This window comes from Dipodomys ordii, unplaced genomic scaffold (assembly GCF_000151885.1).
Source record: "Dipodomys ordii isolate 6190 unplaced genomic scaffold, Dord_2.0 Scaffold235, whole genome shotgun sequence".
NCBI lineage: Eukaryota > Metazoa > Chordata > Mammalia > Rodentia > Heteromyidae > Dipodomys > Dipodomys ordii.
Genome location: NW_012267451.1, coordinates 586235 through 601305, shown reverse-complemented (window position 1 = coordinate 601305; position 15071 = coordinate 586235). Strand labels below are relative to the sequence as shown.

At 38.1% G+C, this 15071-nt stretch overlaps 1 pseudogene; it reads left to right on the top strand.

Annotated features, from left to right (window-relative positions):
• The first annotated feature begins 529 nt into the window (after positions 1-529).
• Positions 530-14846, top strand: LOC106000699 (annotated as a pseudogene).
• Positions 14847-15071: the final 225 nt, after the last annotated feature.

The following is a 15071-nucleotide window of genomic DNA, read 5'->3' as shown; positions in this document are numbered from 1 at the left end:
GAGTTGATGGAAATAATAACAAATATCAAAAGACAATTTGCAAGTCTATTGATATGTTGTACAACTATACAAAAGCAATTAAATAACTTTTTTCAAAAACTCAAAACCTACCTTCCACCTACTTCAACTGGTTCTTAACAGACATCAAGACTGAGATTGTGATGGATGGCATCTTCTCATTCATGGAGTGCCCAATTTTGCTTCCCTTTACCTTTGTGCCTTTTGATCATGCCTTGAGTGACCATAACATGTTTCCTCCTCTCTATCAGATGGCACCAAAGGACACATCAATAATCACTGCCATGGTTTTCTTACCGCTTCACTTCAGCTGGAGCTGGGTGGGACTGTTGTCTACACAAGATGAGAATGGTGCATGGGTTCTTGCTGAATTGAAAGAAGTGATGGCCAAGAACAGAGTTTGTGTAGATGAGATAAACCTAGCTTCAGCAAGTGTCCTCATCATAATAATTCACTGCTAGGTTTAATGATATTGATGGAGCAAATTATTATACATAGGAAAGTGTGAATCATGAACTCACAGTGGGATTTCACCCTGAAAATGGGATATGTCATGTTAGGATCATTGCATGTACGTCTTATTTTTACACATCATCATGTAGATCTTTCTGGATTCACAGATTTTGTCAAGACAGGTAAGCCTTCTAAATATCCAGAAGACATTTTACTTGGGAGGCTGTGGTTTCTCTCTTTTAATTGCTCTGATTCTGAGTTTAACTGTGTAACATGGGACAATTGTTCTCTTGATTCCTCTTTGGATTGGCTACCTGGACACATATTTGAAATGACTATGTCTGTAGACAGTTACAACATATACAACGCTATCTATGCTATGGCCCAGGCTCTCCATGAGATGCTTCTTCATCAAACAGAAGTTCAAACAATGGGAAATAGAAAAGGAGTACTACATTTCTCTGCTGAGGTAAGTTTTCTGTGTTGGAGTACACACACCATGAGATGACCCCTTTCTATAGTGGTTTCTTACTGTATGTAATTAAATGTTTCTCTATGTATTCATGTATTTCTGTATATATACACATATATATTATGTGTTTACATAGACACATCTATATATATGTTTGTATACCTATGTCATAAATATTATAGTTGCTGATATTGATATTCAGTATGTAAAGTAATTATCTCAAATGTTAACCTTTTTCTTTTCTAATATCAGAAACTGCTGGAAGTACAAAATTAAATGTAGATTTACATTTAAAACATTCAATATTTCATGTGCTTTTCAAAACCCTACGCAATTCTTTATGTCTCAATGTTTTTAATGTATTGTAGACATGTGCGGATATGCTCTTAATTAAAAAAAAACAGGCCAATAACAAGGATACTATAAGTTGATTTTGGCTGGTGCAGGGACTTAAACACACTGCCTGAGCTTATGTTCTTAAGTCTGTTTGTTTTTATTTTCTTCAAATTTTTTTGTGATTAAGTGGTTACATAATTTCCCAAATTTCACAGTATTGTGTGATAGTGAAGCTTAGTTAATGTCACAAACACATTCTAATTTTCATGGAGCAAATTGTCAATCATGGTCAATAAAATGTATGAGGTCTATGAGCTGTGTGATACAGATATTTCTTCCACATTGGGTGATATGTACATTTCTCTTGTTTTGCATAGTATCAGCTCTTCCCTCTTTCCCACTTGTTCCCTCCCTCCCATCACTGCCATTGAGTTGCTTAGTTCATTTTGGTCAATATCTAGTGCAGCTAATGGGTCCCTCTGTTTATGTTTTTCCCTGATTCCCTCTAGTTCCGTGTCATCCTCCTGGTTTCACTCATACATACCATACCATACATGTGATGAGCAGCATGGGGTTATTTAGAAGTGATTCAACCAAATGTGTGGAAGTCCTTTGTTTCTTAATTCCTGTTAATTTTGTCATATCACCTAACATTTTGGATTTAGCATCCACTTATCAGGGAGACCATGTGTTGTTTGTCTCTTTGCTCTTGGCTTACCTCGCTCAACATGATTCCTTCTAGCTCCATCCATTTCCCTGCAAATGCCATTATTTTGTTATTTCTAATGGCTGCATAATATTCCATTGTTTAGGGCTGGGAAGGTGGCTCAGTGGTAGAGTGTTTGCCTTGCATGCATGAGGCCCTGGGCTCGATTCCTCAGCACCACATGAGCAAAAAAGAAAAAAAAGCCAGCAGTGGCGCTGTGGTGCGCTAGCCTTGAGCTGAAGAGTTGAGGGACACCGCTCAGGCCCAGAGTTCAGCCCCCCCCAACAAAAAAAAACATATTCCATTGTACATAGATACCACACTTTTTGTATCCATTCTTCTGTGGTGAAACATCTGGTTGTTTCCATATCCTGGCTATTGTGTAAAGTGCTGCAATAAACATGGAGGTGCATGTGTCCTTGTATACTGGTTCCTTATGTTCAGGATACACGCCTAGAAGTGGTATGACAGGGTCATAAGGGAGGTGAATATTTCGCTTTCTGAGCACCCTCCAGACTGCTTTGCAATGTGGTTGTATAAGATTCAGGTTTAATGTTAAGGTTTTTAATTCATTTAGAGTTGATGTTGCTGCATGGTGATAGGCTGGGGTCCACTTTAATTTTCTGCATGTGGAAGCCAAGTATTCCCAGCACCAGTGGTTGAAGAGGCTGTGTTTCTTCCACTGTATGTCTTTGGCTCCTTTGTCAAATATCAGCTGACTGTAGGTATGTGGTTTTATTTCTGGATCTTCTATTTTATTCCATTAGTCTTCGGGCCTGTTTTTGTGCCAGTGCCATGCTGTCTTTGTTATAATGGCTCTTAGTAGAGATTGAAGTTAGGCATTGAGATCCCTCCCATGTTGTCTTTTTTTTCCTAGAATTATTTTGCCTATTCTAGGTCTTTTGTTGTTCCATATGAATTTTTGGACTGTTTTCTGTATTTCAGAAATGTGAGTCATTGGGATTTTGATAGGAATTGCATTGAATTTGTATATTAATTTTGGCATTATACCATTTTCACTATATTGTCTGCTTATCCAAGAGCATGGAAGGTCTTTCCATTTCCAAGTGTCTTCTGCAAATTCTTTCTTTAACTTTTATAATTTTCCTTAAATCGTTCTTTTACATATTTGTTAATGTTAATTCCTATATATTTTATACTTTGGGAGGTTATTGTGAATGAGGTTGCTTCTTTATTTACTTCTCTGCTTGTAGATTGTCAGTGTACAGAAAGGCGACTGATTTTTCTGGGTTGATTTTGTATCCTGCTACTTTGCCGAAGTGATTTATGATTTCTAAGAGTTTGGGGATGGAGATTTTGGGATCGTGAAGGTATAGTATCATGTGGTCTGCAAAAAGGGATAGTTTAACTTCTTCTTTTCCTGTGCAGATCCCTTTAATGTATTTTTCTTGCCTTATTGCCCTGGCTAAGGGTTCCAGTACTATATTGAAGAGGAGTGGATACAGTGGGCATCCTTGCCTTGTTCCTGATTTTAGGAGAATTGATTGTAGCTTTTCCCCATTAAGTATAATATTGGCTATTGTTCTGTCGTATAGGACTTTTATTGTTCTAAGGAATATTCTTTCTATTCCTATTTTCTCCAGAGCTTTAAACAAGATTGAATGTTGTGTTTAATCAAAAGCCTTTTCTTCATCTGTGGACATAATCATGTGATTCTTGACCTTGGTTCTGTTGATGTGTTGGATTACATTTATTGACTTACATATGTTAAACCATCCCTGCATCTCTTGGATGAAGCCTATCTGGTCATAGTGTATGATTTTTTAAAATGTGTTTCTGGATTCTATTAGCTAGAATTTTGTTAAGGATCTTTGCATCGTGTTCATCAAGGAAATTGGTCTGTAATACTCTATTGGTTGGGTCTTTGCCTGGTTTTGGGATGAGTGTGATATAGGAATCGTAGAATGAATTTGGGATAGTACCTTATTTCTCTGTTTCTCTAAAGAACTTGAGGAGTATGGATATTAATTCTTCTTTAAAGGTCTTATAGAATTCTGTTGTGAATCCACCTGATCCTGGGTTTTTCCTTGTTGGAAGATTTCTGATTGCTTCCTATATCTCCTTGTAAGATATTGGCTTATTTAATTGATTTACTTCTTTGCTCAGTTTGGACAACTTGTATTTCTCTAAAAATGCATCAAGTTCTGCAAGGTTTTCTTTCTTTCTTTTTTTTGGGGTCATGGGGCCTGAACTCTGGGCCTGGGTGCTGTCCCTCAGCTCTTCAGCTCAAGGCTAGCACTCTACCACTTGAGCCATAGCGCCACTTCTGGCTTTTTTCTTTTTGCTTATGTGGGGCTGAGGAATCAAACCCAGGGCCTGGAGCATGAAAGGCAAGTGCTCTACCACTGAGCCACCTTCCCAATCCCCAGGTTTTCTTTCTTTATAGAGTATAACTTTTGAAAATAGTCCTTTAAAATTGTTTGGATATACTGGGTATTTTTGATTTTTCCAGTGGCACCCCTGATCTTGTTAATTTGGGTTTCCTCTCTTTTCTTAATCTTGCCAATGATCTATCAATTTTATTGATTCTTTCAAAGAACCAGCTTTTTGTTTTATTAATTTTGTCTATGATTTTGCTATTCTCTATTTCACTAATTTCCTCTGTTAGTTTGATTGTGTGCCTCCATCTGGTTACTTTAGGTTCCATTTTTTCATGTTTTTCTAGGCGTTTTAATTGCAACATGAGATTATTTACTTGGTCTGTCTCTATTTTCTTGATGTGGGCACTGAGGGCTATAAATTTGCCCCTCAGGACTGCTTTTGCTGTGTCCCACAGGTTTCTTTGTGATGTGTCTTCATTTTCACTGAAAATGAAGTTTTAGGAAGTTTCTAATTTCTTCTGTTACCCAGGTATTGCTTAGAAGTGTGCTGTTCAAATTCCATGTATTTGAGTAATTTCTGCAGTATGCTTTGTTATTGAGAACTAGCTTGATTCCAATACGGTCAGATAGGATACAGGGGATTATGTCAATCCCCTTGAATTTGCTTAAGTTCCTTGCATGAACTATGATATGGTCTATTTTGGAGAAAGTTCCATGAGGTGCTGAGAAGAATGTTCACTGTGTTGTTTTAGGGTAAAATACTCGGTAGATGTCAGTTAGTTCCACTTGAAGTATAGCCTCATTAATTCAGTAGCTTCTTTGCCAAACTTCTGGTTGGTAGACCTGTCTTTGGGGAGAGTGGGGTGTTAAAGTCTCCTAATGTTATCGTATTGGGACTTATTTTATTCTGTAAGTTTGAGAGTATTTACTTAACATATTTTCATGCTACAATGTTTGGGGAATATAAGTTGATGATGGTAATATCCTCCTCTTGGATTGTTCCCTTTACTAATATGTAGTGTCCTTCCTTGTCTTTTTGTATTGATTTTAATGAAAAGTTTATTTTGGCAGATATGAGGATTGCTACACTTGCTTTCTTACTGGGGGCATTTGATTGGTAGATCATTTTCCAACCCTTCACTCTGAGTTTGTTTGTATGTTTGGCTAGCAGGTGGGTCTCCTGAAGGCAACAGATGGATGGTCATGTTTTCTGACCCAATCTGCAGTTCTTTTTCTTTTCATTGGTGAATTAAGACCGTTAATATTAAGAGATACTATAGGGAGATGCGAGATGCATTGTAGTCCCTGTCATTCCCTGTTTTCCTAAATTTTTCTTCTTTCCTTTCCTCTTGTGCTTGCTCAGTTAGACTTCTATTAATGGCTGTGTGGTGCGGGTCCCCGTTCCTGGTTGCTTTCTTCAGATTGTGTTCCTCCTCTTAGTATTCTTTGTAATACTGGCTTAATGTTTATGCATTCATTTGGTTTTTCTTTACTATTAATTTTTTTTCTTTTATGCATTTGTTTCTAACGCATTTATAAGATTATTTCTTTGTTGCTTTTTATGTCCCTCCCCCACAGTATAACCCCTGTTTCACTATATTTGATGTCGGTATAATTGTCGAGGGGAAGAGGAAAAACAAGTCGTTTAAATAAGGATACAGGTGGACCCGTTGCAACAATGAGAAGTACAAGTTGTCATGTCAAAAACAAACTTTACAACTTTGGTGTGGGGGGAAGGATTGGTTATGGGGGTGGGAGGAGGCAGAGAAGGGATGTGATGGGTAAACAAAGGAGGAGTCTGCAATTCTTGATAAGAAATGTTCTCATTATCTTGCCCTTGTAATTGTAACCCCTCTGTACAGTATGTTCATAATAAAAAATAAAATAAAAATTTTCAATTCTCCATCAAATATGAATTCTAGGTTTGCAGATATATCAGTCTGGGTTGGCAGTTATTGGCTCTCAGGGCTCATATAGAACTTTCCCAGGACTTTCTTGCACTCAGTGTCTGTGTGGAGAGATCTGCAGTGATTCTTTTTTCCCATTGTTAATATAGCTCCTCCTTCATTTTTGCTGCATGGAAGATTGTTTCCTTATTATTCAGATCTATCATTTTTACTATAATGTGTCTAGAAGTGTTTCTCCTGGGATCTTGCTTGTTAGGTGTTCTATATGCTTCTATTATGTAGGTAAGATATTCTTTTTTGAGATGGAGGAAATTTTCACAGTGTATCTTGTTGAATAGGTGTTGCATTCTCTTTCTTTGATATTCCTCATCTTCATCCACTCCAATTATATGAAGGTTAAATTTCTTGGCATTATCTGCTTGTTCTTGGATTTCCTTTTGACAAAATTTAAGTGATTTTTTCATATGTGTGATATTTTGGTCCAGTTGATATATTCTGTCTTCTGTATCTGACACTCTACATTCCATTTCGTTCACTCTGTTAACTATGGCTTCCATTATGGTTTGCATGGAAAAAATGGACTCATTTATGGATTCAATATTGGTTCTCAAAGTAGTAATCTTAGCTCTTAATGAGGTGTGTACTGTTTCTATTTTTGTACTAATATCACCTCTTAGTGAGGTCTGTACTGCCTCTATTTTTGCATGCACCTCCTGTTTGATACCCTGTGTTCTTTAAATTTCTGGTCTATTCCTCACTTTGATTCTTGAGTCATTGCCTCCAGCATCTCCTGGATGTAGCTTTTGTCTTCCATTCCTGCTTTGCTCCCACTGGGGCTCTCTCCTGGATGGCTGCTGTTTTTTGTGGGTAGTTTGCTATCCTGGGTATTGATAAACCTTGTAATTTTTCTCTGTGATTTTCACAAGGGGATTCAGGGATTATTGGAGACAAATCTGATATTTTGTTTTGGTCAATAGGTGTCTGTCTTTTCTTGATTGCTGTTTCTGTGCTGGTAGAGAGAGTCTGTATCTGGTCTCGGTTCTGTTGGGGGCTGACCTCTAGCTGCTGGTCTGACCCACGTAGGGTTCTCAGCTCTCTGCTGTAGATCGCTGGCAGTTCCCACGTTTAGAATAGTTGAGCAGCTTAGACTGCTCCTGTTTACTCATACAGGTGCTCTTGGCAAGATTGGATGTGCTGCATGTACTTTCCAAGTTGCTAGAGTTTCTATGAACTCCTGATGATTTTTTTTGGGGGGTTAGCCAGTTTGGGGCTTCAATTTTGGGCCTGGGCACTGTCCCTCAGCTCCTCAGGTCAAGGCTGGCACCTTACCATTTAAGCCACACCACCACTTCTGGCCCTTTCTGCTTATGTGGTGCTGAGGAAATAGATTCAGGGCCTCATGCACACAAGACAAGCACTCTTTTGATGAAGCTGATCTCCAGACTATTATCAGGTGCTGGCAACCTGTGTGGTCCTATTCCCTGCCTAGGATATATGGATCAGTTCTGGTAGGGTTTGGGTTTCTGGTTCTCTTTTCCTGGACCCCCAAGTCTTTGGCTGTCACAGGCATGAATCCCAGAAGTTTCAGTTCCCTGTTTTCCCCCCTTCTGCTTAGGCATATGTTCAGCTTCTGACTTCAGTAGGAAGGAGTTGGTTGTGTTGCTCAGGCACCAGAACCCTAGGCCTGGTCCCGCCCCCCTGCTTGGGGCTCACCAATTGGAACTATGCTGCTGTGTATCCCGCCTAGGTTATGCAGCCTGGAGTACAGAGTTCAAGTTTCTTCCACGGTTGGCTGTTTTGACCCATGAGTATTGTTCCTGGCTTGGCCATTTAAACTCCCTTCCAGGGGTGCTCTTGCTCTATCCTGGCCAGCTGGGTGTGCTCCATGGGCTGGTGGAGCTCTTGAATAGTTCCCAGTTTTAGTGGGTCCTGTGGTCCAGGTGTTGTAGTAGGGGTCTGGGGGTTCTGGCCAGCTCTGGTCTCCTTTGAGGGATACACTGTCCCCTGCAGGGTACTTACCCTGGAGCTAGTTGATGTTTCTGTTTGATGTAGATTGTTGGTTGCCATTGCAATCAAAGTTCAGTTGAGATGATTTGGGGCTGGGCAGGGCAGTGGTGGCTCGGTGTGTTTCTCCTCTGTCTCTGCCTCAGTTGATGCTGTTTGAGACCTTGCCGTGAGATGGGCCTCCAGCCTCTGGCCTTGAGGTGGGGGAGGTGTCTCCATGAAGGTTCCATGTGCTGGAGTTTGTCTGTTTGCGCTCTCCAAATCAGCACCAATAGCTTGCAGGTCTTCTGCTCTGGTATTCTGTGGGTGTTCCATTCAGTTCTGGGGTTCCTGCCATGGGGTCGAGTGGCTTTGGTGGGATTGAGTCTTTCTGCTAGGACAGTGAGGGGTTGGAAGTGGGATCTTTGTGCAGGCTCCCAGCTTTGAGGTTTCTCTGTTCATCGCTATTAGATCAGAGGGTCTTACTCTGATACCTCAGGCGTCTTATGTGTGGGTGATCTGCAGACGACCCCCTGTGTCTCTGGGACTCCAGTAGCCCCCACTGAGACAGTCTAACAGGGGCTTGGGACACTGCTGTGCAGCCAGTAAAAGTTGGGGAAGGGGTCTTCTTGCTACCCTGTTCTGACATACTTCCATTTCTTTTTTCTTTATTGTTTTTCTCCCACCTCCTTTTCTTCTCTGGGTGTTTGTTTTTTGCTCTTGTGGTCTCTTGGGGAGATGAAGCATTGAAACTCAAACTCTCTTTTTGGTTGAAGAGAGCTGTGGCATTTCCCTACTGCTCCATCACCATCTTGGTGCCCCAACAGCATTGGAATTTTAAAGGGAAATGAGTCTAGGTGTTTCCTTTTAGATTGGGTGTTTCAAAAATATTCCTTCACATGAATCAAAATTGGAGAAGCTTCCTGTTCCATCCCTTCTCTGATTATATCTGCATCTATCTATCTATCTATCTATCTATCTATCTATCTATCTATCTATCTATCTATTTATCTAGTAAAGATACTGTACAAATGATTACATTTAGATAAGCAAAGTAATGAGTCCATTTCTTATCGAGCATTGTTATCCCTTCCTTTGTTTTTCTCCTATCATCCCTTTCCTCCCCACCTCCAGACTCCTCTTTCTCCTCTTACCCCCAATGTTGTAAAGTGTCTTTCTTCTACATGCTCTGGTTTTGAATATTGATAGTGGACTTTGATATCTTAGGTAGAATTTCCTATAGACAAAATTTGAGGCTGTGGCCTAAATTTTGTTGAGAAATTTTGCATCGATTTCCATCAAAGAAATAGGTCTATACTTCTCTTTCTTTGACGAGTCCCTGCCTGGTTTGGGCATGAGGATTATGATGGCTTCATAGAAAGAGTTTGATAATAAACGTTCACTTTCAATTTTATTGAAGATTTGGAGGAGTATTGGTGTGAGTTCTGGTTTGTGGGCCTTGTAGAATTCAGCTGTAAATCCATAGGTTCATGGGCATTTCTTGGGTGGTAGGTCTCGTATTGCTGATTCTATTTTGATGCTTGATATGGGTCTGTTAAGTTGATTTAAATCATGTTTGTTTAGTTTTGCTATGATGATATTTGTTACAAAATAGTCCATTTCTTGCAAATTATCAAATTTATTAGCATAAATATTTGAGGAGTATTCCCTTATAATGTTCTAAATCTTGTTTTTTTCCTGTGGTAATTTTTCCATTCTCATCTCTGAGTTTGCTTATATGAGTGTGTTCTCTTTTTTCATGGTAAGATTTGCTAAGGGTCTGTCAATTTGGTTAATTTTTTTTAAAAAAACAACTTCTTTTGTTGATACTTTCTATGTTTTTTTGGATTTTAATTAATTTAATTCTGATTTAATTTTAATTATTTGTTTCCATCTACTGGATTAGGATTTAGCTTGTTGCTCTTTTTCAAGGAGCTTCAGGTGAGTCATTAAATTGTTTGTTTCAGATGTCTCCAATTTGTTGATATAGGAACTCAGAGCTATAAACTTGCCTGTGAGTATTACCTTTGGTGTGTCTCAGAGGAGCTGGTAATTTTTGTTGAATATCATGAACATTTGAATTTCTTTCCTAATCTCTTCCATTACCCACTGGTGGTTCAACGGTGTGTTGTTCAGCTTCCATATTTTACAGGAATTTCTTTGGTGGCTTTTGGTGTTGAGTTCTATTTAATTACCTTGTGGTCTGAGAGAATGCAAGGCATAATTTCATTGTTTCTGAATTAGGACAAATTTGGTTTGTGACCTAGAATGTGGTTTATGCTCGAGAATATTTCATGTGCTGCTGAGAAATATTCTCTGATAATGCTGTGTGAAATATTTTGTATATGTTGGATAAGTCTGGTTGATTTTTGCAATTGTTTAGATCTCAGGTTTCTCTATTGAGTTGTTGCCTGGTTGAACTATCCATGGAGGTGAGGGGTGTGTTAAAAGTCTCCAACAATTAATGTCTTTTGATCTATGTGAGATTTGAAGGAAAGCAGTGTTTCTTGGATAAATTTGAGTGCTCCATTTTTGGTAACTAGATATTTAGAATTGTAATATCCTACTGAAAAAGAGATCCCTTTATTACTCTGTAATGACATTATTTCTCTCTTCTCGTTAATTTTAATTTGAAGTCCATTTTATGTGATATTAGGATTTCAACTCAGGCCTGTTTATGTGTGCTGTTTGCTTTGTAGATTTTATTCCAGCTTTTCAGTTTCAGAATATTTTTGTTTTTTTTGTGGGCTAGGTGTGTCTTGAAGGCAGCAGATACAAGGATCTTGCTTTTTGATCCAACTAGATAGTCCATAACATTTAATTGGGGAGTTAAGTCCATTAATATTTAGAGCTAAGACTGAGAGGTGTTTGATAGTTACTGCCATGTTGTCCACCTTCTTGTGGCTGTGCCAATTGGGTTCTTTCTACGATTCTTGGATTCTCTGTTTGGGGGATAGTTCTTGGCCTTTATTGTGCTCTTTTTGGTTTTCTTTGTGTAGGACATTTTTAAGTATCTTTGGTAGGGCTGGTTTGGTGGATATACATTGTTTTAGATTTTCTTTCCTATGGAAAGTTTTTATTTGACCTTCCATTATGAAAGAGAGTTGAGGTGCGTAGAGGAATCTTGGTTGAGAGTTATTTGTCTTTAGGGCATGGCATATATCATTCCAAGCTCTTGCTTTAATTGTCTCTGCTGAGAAATCTGAAGTTATTCTGATTGGTTTGTCTTCATAGGTAATTGATCTTTTCTCCTTGATAGCTTTAAGTATCCTTTCCTTGGTCTGAATTGATCCTATGCAAATTATAATGTGACAGTGGGATGTCCTGTTCTGTTCTGGTCTATTTGGGGTTCTAAAGGCTTCTTGTATCTGAATAGGCCTATCTTTTTACACGTTTGGTAAACTCTCTGCTAGGATCCTGTTAAGTTAATTTCCTAGACCATTAACTTCTGTCTCTAGGAGCTCCTTTACACCTATTATCCTCAGATTAGGCCTTCTGATGTTGTCTTCTAAATGTTGAATTGATCTATTATATTTTTTGGATTTGTCTTGAATAGTTGTCTGTTCTTTCTCTACAAGATATAGGCGATTTTCAATCCCTGAGATTCGATTTTCTGCATGGTCTCTCTTACTGTCAATACTTTCTACTTTCTTTTTTTTTATCTCTTTTCCTTCTAATTGGTCGGCTTTGATAGCTTCAAATTCTTCATTTGATCCTTCTTTTAGAACTTGTATGGACTTTTTACTTCCTTAATTTATTTTCAGTTTTCGTTCTCAAATCCCTTAGTTGATTGTTTATGTTTTCATTGGAATCCATTTCCTTCTTTTGTGCTCCATTCAGCATTTCCTTTGCTGCCTCCCTGGATTCCTTTTGCTGTCTGTTTGTGGATTCCATGAATGCTTCCAATAAACTTTGTCTATTCTCATCTGGTCATGCAATTCCTGTATTAATCTTTGATTAGCATCCTCTTGCTCACAATATTCGCGTATTAACCTTTGGTTAAAATCATTATGCCCATGGGATTCCTATATTATTCTTTAGCCTTATCACATTCACACAATGTCTGTATTAATCTTTGTTTAGCTTCATCATGCACATGCTTTTCCTTATCCCCCTCACTCATTTCCCTATCATACTCAGAGTCTGTTACAGGCTTTCAAAATTTTCGTTCAGCATGTTTACAAATAGTGTTTATAGAGCATTTTGCAAAGTCTTCTCTGGATTATTCACTAACTGACCTTTCACCTGATTATCATGAGCGGGAGTTGAGATACTTGGCATTGCCATTTTTCTTTTGCTTCTCCATATTGTGTTGCCCATTTAGTATGAAAGCAAAACCAATTTTGTTTTAGAACACTATTTTTAAGCAAGCATCAACCAGAACCATGTAGTTGCACAGATTGTTTGACACAGTGAAAATGAGTACATATACAATCTATTTTAACAGATACAATCTAGTTCAACATCAAACAACTATGGATCAATGGACTACAAATGTCAAAGAAGGAGTCAGCAGAACAGAAACTAATATGTTTAGGGAGCATTGTGGAGAGAAAATAAGATAAGAGGAATGTGAGGAGGGAAAAAGGGAGAAGGAATTTAACCAAGATGTAAATTCAGAGAGAAGAAGCAGGTAAAAGGAAAGGAGGAGAGAAATAAAGAAGCAAGAAAATGGGGGAAAAATTAAAAATTATATAAGTACAAAGAAGTATTATGGAAAGAGGAAAAGGATGGAAAGAAAGGAAGAGAGAAAGTAAAAAGAACAAATGAAAAAATTAAAACATAAAACATTTAAAAATTATATAAGTAAAAAGAAAAAATCCTACTATTAAAGGAGTTTAGGCTGAGTGTGAATTGAGTAATCAATTTCTAATTTATGAATACACATGCACATAATGAATGATAAAGTCTAATATTCAAAGATGGGTATACTCATGGGGATGAGCAGAACAGCAATTAAGTCATACAATACTACCCAAAAAAAGAAAAAAGAAAAAGAGTAAAGAGATTATAAAAACACACACACCTAAAACAAAAACGATGAAAAAATAACTTTTTAAAAAATTTGAAAAATTAGGAAGTAAAAAGAATACTTTGATTTTTTTCTTGTGTCTCCTATGTCCACATCCAGTCTCTTGGTGGAGTTTCTGATTTGCTTCTGGTGTTTGTGTTTCCTGTGGCTTGACTGGGTTTTTTGTTTTGGACTTTTTTATTATAATAATACTGTACAGAAAGGTTTTAGTTACATGAGCAAGGTAATGAGTATAATTACTATGCGGCATTGTTGACTCCTCCTTTATTTTTCCCCTTCCAACCCTTCTGTCCTACCTTCACAATTTTTCCCACCCCTCCACGCCTAAGTTGTAAAGTTCATTTTCAACATTGTGTCTTGTATATCTCCTTGTTACAAAGGGTCAGGCTGTATACTTGTTTAAGCATTTTGTTTTTTCCTTTCCCCTCTCTGAATTAGAGAATTGTATATACAAGATGCAGTGAAGATCAGAGCACCACGCAAGATGAGCACCGTGGGGACAGTAACAGCATTTTGGCCACCGCGTGGTCCTGACGAGGCAGTCCCATCACGGGTGGCTTTGTCTCATTGGCGCTGATGACCCAGGAGCATTGGGACGCTGTCCATGAGAAAGAACTTCAAATGTTCCAAGAATATGGAGATACAGGAGAAATCTGGCTTGGGAAAGAAAGTGTAATCGACTAATAAGGTGGATACACAAGCACAAGATCCTATCGGATGCTTCAGTACTTGATGTCAGAAATGGAAATGGTGTTTTCCTAGTTAAAATGAATCCTTAGATATGTATTTTAATGTTTTTTTCCTTTCATGCATTTGTTTCTTAAGCATTTATAAGATTATCTCTTTGTAGCTTTGTATGTCCTTCCCCCACAGTATAACCCCTGCTTTCACTATATTTGATGTCAGTATAACTTGTAGAGGAGATGGGGAAAAACAAGTCGTTTAAGGATACAGGTGGACCTGTTGCAACAATAAGTACAAGTAGTCATGTTGAAAACGAGCTTTACAATGTTGGTGTGGGTGGGGGGAGAAGCCGGGAGGATTGGGTGGGGGGGGTGGGGAGGCTGGGAAGGGATGTGTAGGGTAAACAAAGGAGGAGGCTGCAATGCTTGATAAGAAATGTACGCATTAACCTGCCCATGTAATTGTAACCCTTCTGCACAGTGTGTTCACAAAAAATAAATTAAAAAAAAGAAAAAAATGCAAAACTTGGTTTGTGCATATTCCTGGAATTGATTACTCTCCTTCAATTCAACTTTCTAACAGTAAGAGAGAAAGAAGGGCTATCTAAAATAAAGTTGAAGGTAGAATAATTTTTGAATCTTTCCACAAGCTTTCTGGATTTCATATTTGTGTTGACAAATGGACTTTTGATGCCATAAGCGTTAATCCTGACAATGCAGCTGAGAAGAGGAAGCAGTATGTGAAATCTATCTCTGGGGTGTTTAAAGTAAACGGCTTTTTTCTGATAACTTCTTGTAATTGGATCAAGGAAGAATTGCTGGATGAATTCTGCAAAGGATTTGAAATTTTTGAAGAGCTGCCAACACCCACTTTTAGCTTTGGAGGTAGACATGGAAACAGTGTACATCATTAGTTTTACAAAAAACTTGAGACTTCCTTGGACAAATTCAGATATCTTTTTAAACAAAGTTACACAGCAAAACATCCTGTCACAGAAATTATAAGTTGAAATAAATGCTTAGTAAGTATGGAGGATACACATGTTGGAATACCTTTAATAGAAAAAGAAATGACCTAAAAAAATCATGAGCATATGCATGGCTGGCATTTACAGATTGACCAAGTTTAATTATGAATA